The following is a 13,903-nucleotide window of genomic DNA, read 5'->3' on the forward strand; positions in this document are numbered from 1 at the left end:
GCATCCTGAACACTAGTGGGGAGAGGCGTGGGGGAAGCAGCCTGGGTTTGACCTGACATCCTCTCCCGGCTGCACATGGAGGGTTACGCTGGGGAGTCGGGAGAGCCCCAGAATAAGAAACGTCAGTTCGCCTCTCTAACATTACATCTTCCCCTAGGAGCTGAGGGAGACCCTGGTGGGTCCGCTAAACTTGAGCAGCCTGTTCAGGCGCCATTTGTGTGACCTGCAGTTCTGCATTCCTGCACAAGGTCAGAGCTGCCCGGTCACTCAGTCACGGGAGCCAGACCTTACAAGGTGCCTTGCAAATCTTTCGAGAGAGAAAGCTTGATCACTCTGGGAAGGCGATGCATCACAAGGTGTGACAAGGGAGCCCAGAAGCTGACCAGGGGACCGCCTTGTTGATAAGATTAGGCCCATGGTCCAGGGTCTGGGGTCTGGTTTTGATTCCAACACTTGGTCATCAAGCAGATAAGAATTATCTGGTCAGCAGACTCCTGTCCCCCTGAAGCCCAAGATGACGTTCCTTATTTCACCCATCCTTTCCTCCTCATCCTCCTGCCCCACGTAACTGACGCTGTATGATTATTCTAGCAATAAAAACGGCCCGGATCTTCCTCTTCGGCAGCATCCTGCATCTTGTAGCCTGCTCCACGACGCCCGTTTCTTTATCAGTGTGGTGTTGCCCGACGCAACAGACCCTGCTCCATCTCCCCTCCATTCCTGGACTGTGGACAAAGGCTCAGCTCAGGAACTAGGGTGACTTGGGCTAATCCTGCCCCTGGGCCAGGCCAGCAGGGCACACACTCCTCCCTCCCGCTGTGTGGCTCCCTCCAGCTCTGCTCTAGAGAGAAAGTAGCTGAAGCTCATGAAACAACCTCATTTTGAGACCCGTGGGTTTTCTATGGTGAGTCCAAAGAAGATGAACGTAGGGGACTGGAGATGAACATTGGCGACTGGGGGAGGGAGCTGTCAGGGGTGAAGTTACCACCACATCCTAGCAGACGCCTGGAGCAGGGGTCCTGCCCAGCTCCTTACACCTCAAGCCAACCATGAGATATTTCTAAACCTCAGCCTCTTCAGGTCCAATGCCTTTTCAGTCCTGCTTAGAAACTGCTTCTCCATGGAACCACATTTACTGAGGTGTTGTTCTGACACTCTTTACTCTGTGTGCGATTTGGATTCATTCATTCTGGGGCTTGATGTTAATTGTCTTCCCATCATCTTGTGTTGTGTATCCTGTCATTCTTTTACACACACACACACACACACACACACACACACTCCCCTCTCCTTGGCAACCAGACCCTCCCTCAGCACTGGGGTTACTCTGACCCTCTGTCTCTGGTCCCCTCAGAGCCGCCCTCTCTGCAGTATCTCTACTAAGGGGTGTCTGAGCAGGCCCAGGTGTCCCTGCACCTCCTGCCTCTGACCTTGTGGGAAACCAGCCCCTCACCCTGCATGACAGTGAGGAGACGAAGGCAAAGTCCTGAGGTCAGTGATTGATGGAGGACACAATTTGCTTTTTTCGTTTCTTTTTCCCCTCATTGTATTATTCAGGTGAGTTAGCATTGGTTTACACACTGTATGTGTTCAGAGGCCAAGGGTCACCCCTCTTCAGATGTTTGTTACCACATCACGCCTACCATAAGGGCACCCACAGTCTTCACCATAGTCCACTGGGCCCTCTTCCTACCTTGTTTCCTGCTCTTAGTCCCACCCTATAGCTTCAATTCCACAGTCATATTTCTATAGTTTGTTTTGGTTTAGTTTCACCTGTGCCTGCTTTGTTTCTTTATATTCCACATAGGAATGAAATCATCCAGTATTTAACTTTCTCCTTCAAACTTATTTCACTTAGCATAATCCCATCCATATCTATTCTTGTTGCAAAGTCAGTAGTTTTCTTTTTCATGGCTGAGCAGTATTCCATTGTGTATACAGTTTGTGTTCTCCATCCCCTCATCTGTCATTGGGCACTTAAGTTGTCTCCATTGCTTGGTTATGATAGCCAGTGCTGCAGTGTTTTACCTTCTTTGGATAAATACCAAGGAATGGAAAGCTTGACCATGGGACAGGTCTATTTTGAATATTTTGAGGAACCTTCATTTGTTTTCTATGCTACCCATCGAAAAGAGAGGTTCCAGGTTTCTTCACCCAAGGAAACGTGGGGCTGAGAAGGATGAGAAGCTAAGGAAGAGGAGGAAGATGTGGAGTAAGATGAGGAAAGACTAGAGGAGGCGCATGGAGCAGAAACACATGTGAAGAAGAAGCCAGGCTTGTTCCTCAAGCTTGGACTTGTGCCAGGGAATTGGGGACACAGCAAGAGACATGTGAAAGAGACAAAGACTTGGGTGAGAGGCTGATAATGGCAGCTGTTATCTTGATTTTGATTTTGATTTTGCTCTTTTCCTTTTAGACTGGCCCCTTCTTCCCCTGTCCCATGGGTCTCTACCATTAGGTGCCTTAGCCTTGTGGCAGGCTTTCGGGCCCCAGTGGGCCTGCTTTGGGCCAACTCTCTTTCACTGGGTATTTACCCATGAGGGGACAGGTAGCTTTGGGTGCTTCACTTGCAAACTATTCTAACTATATTCTTTCTCTTCTCTCTGTTGTACACTAATTTTATTAAAGTTCTTTTCTATTGAAGGTCTTATGCTTCAGAGTATGTTTTCTCTTTATTCAGCTGATGAAGATCCCATGTAGTGTACAGGTTTGAGGGTCCTGGGAAACCCTCATTCTGACCACTAACAGGACCAGACTTCATTCCCACCCACCATGTACCAGAAAGATTTCCTTTTCCTACACACCCTTCAATGGGTCATTCTCACAGGTGTAAAGTAGTAACTCATTGTGGTTTTAATTGGCATTTTCCTGACAGCACATGACAAACATTTATCCATGTACTTATTGGCCATCTGTATGTCTTTACAAAAGTATCTATTTAGCTCATCTGCCCCTATTTTTATAGAGTTGTTTTCTTGTTTTGCAGTTCTTTGTAGATCTTGGATAGTAAGTCCTTTGTGGATTGATGATGTGCAAATATTTTCTCCAACTTGATGTTGTCTTTTCATTTTAATGAGTTTCCCTCACTATGTAGAAGCTTTTTAGTCTCATGTGATTCCATTGGTTTCTTTTTGCTTTTGCTTCCTTGGAGCACAGAAGACATTAGGGGCAGTGAAAACACTCTGCATGATATTCTCACGATGGACACAGGTCATTATACATTCGTCCAACACCCACAGAATGGACAACACCAGAGTGACCCAAGAGAAACCATGACGTGCGTATATGATGCGCGGGTCCCTCACTTGTAATCCACGTGCCAGTCTGGTCTTAACACGTGATTTGGACATGATGTGTGAAGAGTTTCATAAATTGAGGAATGAAGTGTAAATTTATTTTTGAAAGCATATTTCATGCTCATGCAAGGACATTTAAATAACACTCAAGGATACGCATAAGTCAGTCATTCCCTTCCATCCCCCAACATCCCAGTCAGCCAGTAGCTGCTCAAAACCAATTAGCAATTTATTTTTTCTCTTCTAAAAAAATATATCCATGCTTCTGTCTGGACAATAATGCTTGTTTTCTCATCATTAAAGGAATTCAGGTCACAAAGTGGGGGAAAACATTTGCATATCACGAAACTGATAAAGGACAGTATCAAGAATTTACAAATAATGTTTAAAATTCAATGATCAGCAAGAAATAACCCAATTTTAATAAGGACAAAAACAGTGTTATAAATATAGCAAAAAAAAAAAAAAATTGACTTCCAGGCCTCCCCTGGTGGCGCTGGTGGTTGAGCGCAGCACTGTGAAGCTGTCCGCAGCCTCTGCAGTGCAGGTTCCATCCCGGCTGGTGGGCGAGAATCCCACAAGGCGCAGCAGACCTCTCCTGTCTCACCCGCTGCTCCCCTCAGCAGTATATTTCATCAGTCTGCCTGTTCTGTTCTCCGCTCTGTCTCTAGTGAATCTTATCACCTCCCGTGCATATGGCCTGTACCCCAGTTCTTATGCCTGAATAAATAAATCTTTTTATTTATATTTTATTTAATATTATTTATAGACATAGCAACTTATGTAGACATAGAAAAATAAAAATATGAACAAATGCTCAATATCACAGTTAAGAACAACAGTGACACCATCCCACTGCTGTCCAGGGTGTGCACAACAGGATCCTCATCAGGTTCATTGTAAAAGATCCTTAGGGGCTGAGAGACACATCAGAGCCCTGGACACTGTCGCTGCCTGGTTGAGAACAAAACAGAACCTGGTCAGAGATGAGACCACAGCAGGGACTGATGAGGGTGACTCCCCCATGGAGTCCATTTACACTGTCCCCAGGGACTCAGGGATCAAACCCCGGTCCACACTTACCTGCGGCCTGAGTGTAGCTTCCTCCTTGTCCTCCTGTGGGAAGAAACGTCATGTGAGACCAGGGAGCAGTCAGGTCAGAAGACCTAAAGGAATCTTTTAATCCTGCACAACAGGGAAGTTTTCAGAACTGTGACTAAAGACCCAGGTCAGGACTGGGAAAAATGAAGAAAGGAGGTGAGGGGGGGACTGGACCAAATGCCCTCTGGGCAACACCCATGTGTGTGGATGGTACTTCCCATTAACCAGGCAGGGCAAGTTCTCCCTGGGACTTGAAAGTCCCCAGTGGACAAGATCCCCCACTCCCTTCCCTACCTGAGTGCTTCTTCCTCCACATCACAGCTGCAGCCACCGCAGCTCCAGTGAGCACAGCTCCAAGGAGAACCAGGCCAGCAATGATGCCCGCGGTGGGGATGGAGGACTGAGGAAGGGGCACTGGAAGGGAAGGGAAGATCATACCCTGAGCCCCAGACCTTATCCTGACCCTCTGAAGGGCTCCAGAAGGGCTCCTGATGGCCCTGAGAACAGCCTCAGTGCCCACATCCTTCTCCTCACCCCATCTCAGGACTTGGGGCTCCAGCAGTCCCTCATGCTGCACGTGGCACGTGTATCTCTGCTCCTCTCCAGAAGGCACCATCACAGCCACCCACTTCTGGAAGGTTCCATTTCCCCCAGGCCTGGTCTCCACCAGCTCCATCTCCTGGGTCAGGTCCTCCCCATCTCGCTGCCAGGTCAGGGTGATGTCCGCAGGGTAGAAGCCCAGGGCCCAGCACCTCAGGGTGACCTCATCCTCAGAGGTTGGGTGGTGGGTCACGTGTGTCCTTGGGGGATCTGAGGTGGTAAATCAGAAAACTCACTTTGTGTTTCCTCCATGGACACTGAGGAATCCTCATAAGACCATCCTCACAATGGACAAGACAACTGGTGTGGCAGGAATGACAGGGGTGAAGGATGCCCTGAGCAAACTCCATACAAATTCCATGATCACCAAAGGGAAGGTTGCGAGGACCTGAGGCTGGAGTTAAGCAACTGGGCTCTCCATTTCGGTATTTAACTGGTCATGTGGCCGGGAGTCACTGGCTTGGCCACCAGGTGTGCTAGGTTTTCGCCACCTCTGTGGGTCACTGGGATTCCAGGTCAGCGGAATGGGTAGGACGTATTTACAAACTTATCTCCCTCTTTTTCTCCCTGAGTTATTCATTTCCCATTCCCCTTCCCGTGTATATAAACCTTTCATCAACCTTTTGTGTGTGTCTGCAGTTTAACATTAAGAAGTCCCCTTTAATCGCAAGGGTGGGGACCCACAGTCAGGAAACCCCATTTTATATCGGGGTTTGCCCTGTAACAGCTAGAAGCATAAATTGTAAAAAAAAAAACAAAAAACAAAAAACTGTAGGATTCTCCTATTCCTTAGAAAGTTCTAGAATGAGGATGAAAGCCCAGGGTAGGATGAAGCAGAGGGAATGGAGCACAGACGTTTTATTCCTGACCTGGGTGGAAGGTGAATGACACAGAAAAGCAGGAATCACATAACTGGAAATGTTCTCAGACCAGAAACAAGACTGAGAGAGAAACTCGTGGTTCTCAAACAGGCCCCTGGTCAAAAGGACCCGGTGACGTGTGATGTCAGGGACTGTCTGTCTTTCTCAGGAGAGACGGGATCCCTTCACTGTCCTTCAGGAGAAGCCGGAGTCTCTGGGAGTCTCTCTAGTGCAGAACATGAAACCCAGGGGAGTCCCCCTCTCGGGACTAGAGAGAGGACTCATTTCCCGCAGTGACTCCGGGCAGGGGGGGACAGGGAGGCCTCCAGGCCCCTCTTACCTGTGTGCTGCAGAGTCTCCTTCCCGTACTCCAGGAATCTGCGCAGCCACCTCAAGTACTTGCCCTTCTCAAAGTTCCTGAATTTCTCTGCCTCACCCTGGGCCTCCCACTCGCGCCGGGTGATCTGAGCGGCCGTGTCCACCGCGGTCCAGGAGCGCAGGTCCTCGTTCAGGGTCAGGTAATCGGCGCCATCGTAGGCGAACTGTCTGTATGCGCGGAGGAGATGCCCGTCGGGGCCCACGTCGCAGCCAGACATCCTCTGGAAGGTGTGAGAGCCTGTCCCCACCCCCCCACACACACAGCCCCCGCGTTACCCTGTGGTCACCCCAGGGTCACCCCGACCTCCCGCCAGGAATAAACTAAACAGAAGGAAACGGGGTGAAAGTCCCTGGGGCTGTTCCAGGGCAGGTTGCAGAGAAGCCTGGAGGGGGAGACCCTGAGCGACCCCCACCCCCTCCCCTGGACCCGCGCCAGCTCACCGGTCTCGCTCTGGTTGTAGAGGCCGCGCAGGGTGTGCAGCTGAGCTCGGAACCACACTATGTTCTGCCTTAGGATCTTCGTCCTCCAATCCCACTCCTCCTGCCCCGTCTGCTCCGCCCAGGGCGCCCGCGGCTCAGCGCTCTGGCCCGGAGAGTCGCTGTCGAACCACCCGTACTGCGTGTCGTCCACGTAGCCCACGACGATGTACCGGGGCTCCCGAGGCCGGGCCGGGACATCGCGGTGTGGAAAGTCCTCAGGGAGTGGGGACCTGGGGCGGGAGGGGAGACCCGGGATATTCTTCTCACCTTTCGGGGCTCGCGTCCCGGGGGGCCGCCCACGAGACAGAAAGTGGGTGAAAGACGAGTGAGAGTGAAAAGCGGCTGCGGGACAAAAATGGCCGGGACTCGGGGGGCCAGAGGAGGCTGGGGTCTCGGGGGACGGAAAGGGGCCAGGACGGGGCGGGGCCGAGGTGGGGACAACTAGGGCGGCGGCGAGGTCGCGCCTTTCCCACGCCCGCCCGCGCCCTCGCTCCCGCCTCTGGGAGCGCCCTGTCCCCTCCCGACCCGCACTCACCCGCCCGGGTCTCCCTCGGGGCCGCGGCCCCAGCGAGCAGGAGCAGGAGGGCTGCGCCCCCCATCCCCCAGGACGCGCCTCCACCCGGGTTGGGGAGACGGAGTCCCGGCGGGTGGGTGAGGGCTTTGGAACGGGAGCCGCGGGGCTGCTGATTGGCTGCTCTGGAGACCTCCAGGCAATGGGGAGTGAGCCCTGGGGTGACTCACCAGTATCCAGGAAGGAGGACCCGACACGGGCTGTGACAAGTGAAACTGGGGAGATGAGGAAGCCCTGACAGTCACCTTCCAGCCCCAGACAGCGCCCTGGGGACTGAGACCTGAGAGCCACACCCCGAGACCCCTCTTCTCCTGCACCAAGAACTTTGTCACACTGTTGCCTCCCTCAATCCAGGCCCAGGAATTGGGTCAGCGATTCTCAAACATTTTTCTTTCAGGATGTCTCTACAGTCTCAGAAACTATTACGGATCCCATGCATAATTTTCTATGTGGGTTAGAGCTTTAAATACTTTACTAGAATAAAGGCTTTTTAAGATGGTATTACTTCTTTACTTTAGAATATTAATAACCAATGTATGCTAACAAAGCATTTTTTTAAAGATTTATTTATTTATGCATAGAAAAGGTGGGGTGCAGGCCAGAGATGCTTGGGGTAAAAGGATTCACCAGAGACAGAGAGGGGGGCACATCAGGCAGATGTACTGAAACACACTGCTGAGGGGAGCAGGGGCTAGACTGCAGAGGTCTGCTGTACATGTGGGGTGGCTCCCTGGCCAGGGATTGAACTCATGCTGCAGTGGCTGCAGGTAGCTTCATAGGTTGTGCCTTAACCCCTTGCACCACCAGGGAGGCCCTAACAAAGCATTTTTAAGGAAATAACTTTCTGTAAATATAAGGATAATTAAAAGAGGGGAACTTTCACATTTTATATTTTTGCAAGTGTCATTTTTGTCTCATTAGAAGATCTTTTAGTTTTCAGTTTCTTCTACATTGAATGTTTTGCTTGAAATCTATGAAAAAATACACAATCTCATGGAAATATGTAGGAATAGTATTTTAATAACCTTTTCAGATTATGAATATTCAACTTTGTTTCAACTTTCATACTAAATCATAACTATATAAGTAATATTTTCTCAAAAATTATTTGCAAAGTGAAACCTGAAACAATGTCATTGAATATTTCCTATTCTGTTATATTAACTCCATAGGCCTCTCTTGTATATTAATGGATCTTGTACAATTGTATGATTATTTATTTATTTATTTATTTATTTATTTATTATTTACAAGCACTGGTTATTGTCAGAAGCGCAGGAGGATGAGAGAATTCACCAGAGCCAGAGCAGGGAGCAGAACAGGCAGAAGAACAGAAGTACACTGCTGAGGGGAGCAGCGGACGCAGGAGAGGTCTGCAGGCCATCTGGGACCCTCGCCTGGCAGCCAGGGATCGAACCGGCGCTGCAGAGGCTGCTGCAGAGGCTGGGGGCAGCTTCGCAACCCAGCGCTCAACCGCTGTTCCACCAGGGAGGCCCAATTGTATGATTTTTTTTAAAAAGTTACCTATTGTTTCACTATGGGTTATATAGCTATATAGTGTTAATTACACTGGGGTCAAGTTATCAAAAATCACGTTTTATTTTTTATCACAGATCCCAAAAGAAAAATTAGTCCATACTGTAAGTTGTCAAGTTTATAGTGATAGGACTCAATTTTCCATAATTCTGGTTTTCTCTGGGAGTTTACATTTTATTTTATTTTTTAAAGACTTATTTATTTATGCATACAAGAGCTGGGGTACAGGCCAAAGGTGTGGGGAGTGAGAGGATTCCCTCTGCTAAGAGGAACAGCGGGTGAGTCAGGAGAGGTCTGGTGCAAGGTGTGGGCCTCTCCCTGGCCTGACAGCTTCACTGGTTGCGTCTTAACCCTTGGGCCACCAGGGAGTTTACATTTTATCAAGGCAACAAGTGCCATCAGTAGATTTTTAAAAGGGACAGACTCACATTCATTTTCAGGAAAGTGTCTGCCAATTCAACTAGTCTAAGTAACCATGGTATTAGCCATTCCCTCCTTCAATTAAAAATGGGATTGCCTAAAAGAAGAGGCTAATTCACTTCATACATTTTTCTCCCTTCGGACTGTAGCAGATGTGCCTTATGTGCACTTCCTTGTCATTGTTTGAGCTTTAAAAATGTGGATTTCAGGATGATAAAATAGAAAAGATGCTATTGTGATTTAACCAGGACTTTTCTTTGTTAAGATTTATTTATTTATTTATACAAGCACTGGATATAGTCAGAAGTGCGGGAGGGTGAGAGAATTCACCAGAGCCAGAGCGGGGAACAGAACAGCCAGAATGATGAAATACACAGCTGATGGGAGCAGCGGGCGACACAGGAGAGGTTTGCGCGCCATGTGGGACCCTCGCAGGTGGCGGGGATGGAACCCGTGCTGCAGCAGCTGCAGGGCAGCTTCGCAGCCCAGCGCTCAACTGCTGCACCACCAGGGGAGACCCGACCAGGACATTTTGAAGTGAAATTGGTTTGGATTTTTTTTCTGCGAGAAAGTGGTGGTGAAGAATAACTACTACTGCAATTGGTACTATAATTTCCATTCTTACTAAGTTTTATCTTAGCAAATATCAAAATAGTGAAAGGCAAATGGTGTCTAAGTAATGTTATAAAAATAGTTTTGACATCCTGGATCCCGTGAAAGGTTCTGGGTGACCTCAAGGGTTCCACAGGCCGACTTTGGAAATGCTTTTCTCAGTGAACCAGGAAGAATCTCCCAAGTGTCCTCTGCCAGAATCCATCTCTTTGGTTTGGATTTCCTATTTTCAAAGTTTTTCTTAGAGTTTTGCCCCTGGACTCCCTGGAAGAGAACTCATTTCAGAGATGAGGAGAGAGAGTTTTCAGTCTGAGAAGGGAGGTGGAGAGACAGGTGCTTCCCTTTGGAACTGGGACAGTTTGTGTCCGGAGGCACCAGACCCACTGATAATCTTCTTTGATCTTGTTTTTTGCCTGCTTAGTATGTATTTCCATCCAGGGACCTCACCTCATCTTTAAGAGAGATAATATTGGCCCCTTGATTCTACATGTGTTTAATGCATCTGACTTGATGCTCCCAAAGCATGAAGAGCTGTGCTGTCCAACAGAATGTTCTGGAAGAAAAAAAATGTTCTATATATGTACTGACCAATATGGTGCCTCTAACTATTGAACACTTTAAATGCGGCTCATGAGCTGAGATGTTGCATATTTAACTATATATCATTAAAATTAAAAAGCCATATGTGGCTAGTAGCTACCATATTGACAGTACATATCTAGAATGTTCTTAACTTTCAGTATCTGCCCCCCAATACTTTGTTGTATAATGAAATAGTATAATAAAATATAATGTACAATAAAATTACCTTCATGTGGAAATAATGGATTTTTCTACATGGGGTTTAAGTATATCTTTAAATATGGTATGTCCAAATAGTTTAATTAACATGTATTTTAACAATAGATAGAGAGGTGCAATCCCAAATCTGAATACAAACTCTGTCAAATCCTGAATGACCACTAAACTGTGCTGAGGTATGGGACACTCAAGAGAAACTGCTGGAAAACCAGAAAGAACTTAGAGGGCGTTCTACCCTTGAGTGACAGACTCATCTCGGTGCAATCTGTGAGTCTGCACCTAAGACTGATGACTTCCCCAATCCACACAAACTCAGAGAACCAGAAGAAAAATCTTACTGACTTGAGGAATCAAACACCAGATTTGGTGGCAGTATTTGGGTGCACCAGGCACAAGGTAACCAATAAGTGAGTGAATGCCAACATCTGGGTACACTGTCCAAAACCTTGGTTGACCATTGAATCGCATGGAGACAAAAAACCTTGGTTGACCATTGAATCACACGGAGGCAAGTCAAATTCTTCAAGACCCAGGATGAAAATGAAGCACTTGGAGACTGAAGCAGCAGAGCAGGGCCCAGCTGTGCACACTGCAGGGGCAGATTTGGCCTCGATCTGGCAAATGTCCAACTTCAGTGGGGAAGAAAAGGAATCCCCAGAAAAATAAAAGAGTCCAGATGTGTTAAATCTTATAGCTTTCATGTATTTAGAATTAAGCCTGTTTTCTTCATGGTGCTTGTTTGAATAAAGCCTGACTATTCTCTACAAGGTATCGGCATAATTTTCTTTCTTTGACAAAAGGATATAGTGCCAGATGACAGACAGTAGAAGTTTTTCAAATCTTCACAGTTTTTTTATATTCTCAAGAGGTCAAGAACAATTCCCCTCCTGTGAGTCCCTGGACTTGCTGGCTCCCTGGTCACGGAGGAGGCTGGGGCACCTGCGCCACTTCACAGTGAGGCTCAAACGGCTCCATGACCCCCTGCTTGATCTCTCCTGCTCACTCTCGGGGAAGACATCTGCTGCACTGTATGGGCACTCAGATAAGGAGACACGCACATGGTGAGAACTGAAGCTTTTTTCCAGCAGCCACGTGCATGAGCCTTTATGTAGATTCTTCCATGTCCATCAAGCCTTTTCTTCGGCCTGACATGGTGATTGCAGCCTTGTTAGACCCGAGCAGGAACCACCGCTGGTGTACAGACCAGAGGTGTGGAGGGTGAGTGGATTCACCAGAGGCAGAGTGGGAAACAGAACAGGGAGATTGACTGAAATACACTGCTGAGGGAGCAGTGGGCGAGACAAGAGAGGTCTGCTGCGCCATGTGGGTAGCTCTCTGGCTGGGGATCAAACTTGTGCTGCAGAGGCTGTGGAGAGCTTCATAGGTTGTGTCTTAACCCCTGCACAATGAGGGAGGCCCATAAATAAATACATCTTAGAAAACAGCAAAAGAAGTCTTGGAAAAAGAAGTTATGAGTGTGGAAGCCCTGGGCTTGGGTCTTGGATCTGTGTCATGCTAAATATGGGAATGTTTCCACTCTCGCCTGTAAAATGGGACTAATAGAGTCTTGGTTGTCTGCCTCACACAGGTGATAAGAGGATTAAGCTTAAACTTACAGTACTGTAGAAGTGAACTATATATTACTTACAAGAGATGAAGTTTCAATATAAAGACACATTGAAGTAAATTGATGGAAAAAAGATAAGCTATGAAGATAGATATCATAAGGAGATTGGAGTGGTTCTATTAAAATCAGCCATAAAGATTTCAAAATAGAATCATTGGCAGATATAGAGATCTCCCACATGATGATAAAATCTAATAGAGTAAGAAACTCCAGAGTACAGATAGAAAGGATTCACGGTTGCCTGGCTGGGGTAGGGAGAGGGATCAAATATAAAAGTGCAGCTATTGACAAGAGCTAAGACATGGAAACAACCTAAATACCCAAAACCACATGTCTGGATCAAGAAGATGTGCTATATATACACAAGGGAATACTACTCGGCAATTAAAAAAGATAAAGATGCAGCGGATTTGCAGTGCATGCAGTAGACATAGAGTGAGCAGTGAGGGAATCATATGATCAGTGTGAATAAATAAGTCTAGAAAAGTAAAGAATTTGCAGTGACATAGATGGAGCTGGAAGGATTATGCTCAGTGAAAAATAAGTCAGAGGAGGACTGGATGGTTCACTTAGAGGGGAACACAGGGAAACCATACAAGGGATGGGGGAAAAAGACAAAACTAGCAGCAAACTGTAAATTGGAGACATTCATGGGGGGGGGAATCAAAATGGGAGGGAAGAGCAGCAGAGTCTGCGGTGATGTTCCCGGGTGTTGGTGGAGGCACTTTCATGGGGACAACACCTGAGAGGAGAATTCAAACACTGTACAAAAATGAAGACCAATGTAAAAATATATAAATAAATAAATTTCAAAAAATCAATATAAAGGAGCAGGAGACATTTTAGGACGGGGGCTGTGCTGTCTGTTCTCTATGGCAGTTCCAGGATTCTATTTATTTAGTGTTTATTTATCTGTCTACTTATTCTATTATTTATATTTACCTAACTGTCCATGTAAAATTTGCAAATTTTATTTCATGTAAAGATCTTAAGAAATAAAAGCGGGGAGAAAGAAGACAAAGTAAATACACTAGAGTTAATTAAAACAGAGAATTCATTGCTAGGAGTCCTGTCCCAAGGAATGTTAACAGATTTCTTCCAGGCCTCGGGAAGTGACAGTAGATGATAACTCACACATTACAGCAATAACTAGCAACAGAGACACGCAGAATACTCTTTTTTTGTAGCTTGTCTTAACTTATTGAACAGATATGACTGCTTAAATTTTTTGTTTTACAGCTTTATTTGGCTTCTGTTTATTTTGGTTTATTATACATATTACATGAATAACATTAAGGTGGTTAAATAGAACTATATTGCTGTAAATTTCCTATATGTTACAGAAAGTGGTTCAATTAAGTAGATATTGAAAAATGAAAGATAGATTTAAGTATTTACAACAATAAAAAGTACTGAAACAAATACATCTAAAGCCACAAGAAAAATTAATTTGACAGAAAAATATTTGCTTGAATCAAAGAAAGGGAGAAAATGATGAAATGGAATGAAAAAGATGTGAGACAATGAAAAAATAAACATCAAAATGATACTCAAATCTAACCATATCAAATACCGGATAGTCTCACTCATAGCGGGAATTTAGAAAACCTAAATAAGGGAC

At 46.5% G+C, this 13,903-nt stretch overlaps 1 pseudogene; it reads right to left on the reverse strand.

Annotated features, from left to right (window-relative positions):
• Positions 1-2,669: 2,669 nt before the first annotated feature.
• Positions 2,670-7,347, reverse strand: LOC119252063 (class I histocompatibility antigen, Gogo-OKO alpha chain-like; annotated as a pseudogene).
• Positions 7,348-13,903: the final 6,556 nt, after the last annotated feature.

Source organism: Talpa occidentalis, unplaced genomic scaffold (assembly GCF_014898055.3).
Source record: "Talpa occidentalis isolate TD23 unplaced genomic scaffold, MPIMG_talOcc4v2.1 talOcc4.2, whole genome shotgun sequence".
NCBI classification, from domain to species: Eukaryota; Metazoa; Chordata; class Mammalia; order Eulipotyphla; family Talpidae; genus Talpa; species Talpa occidentalis.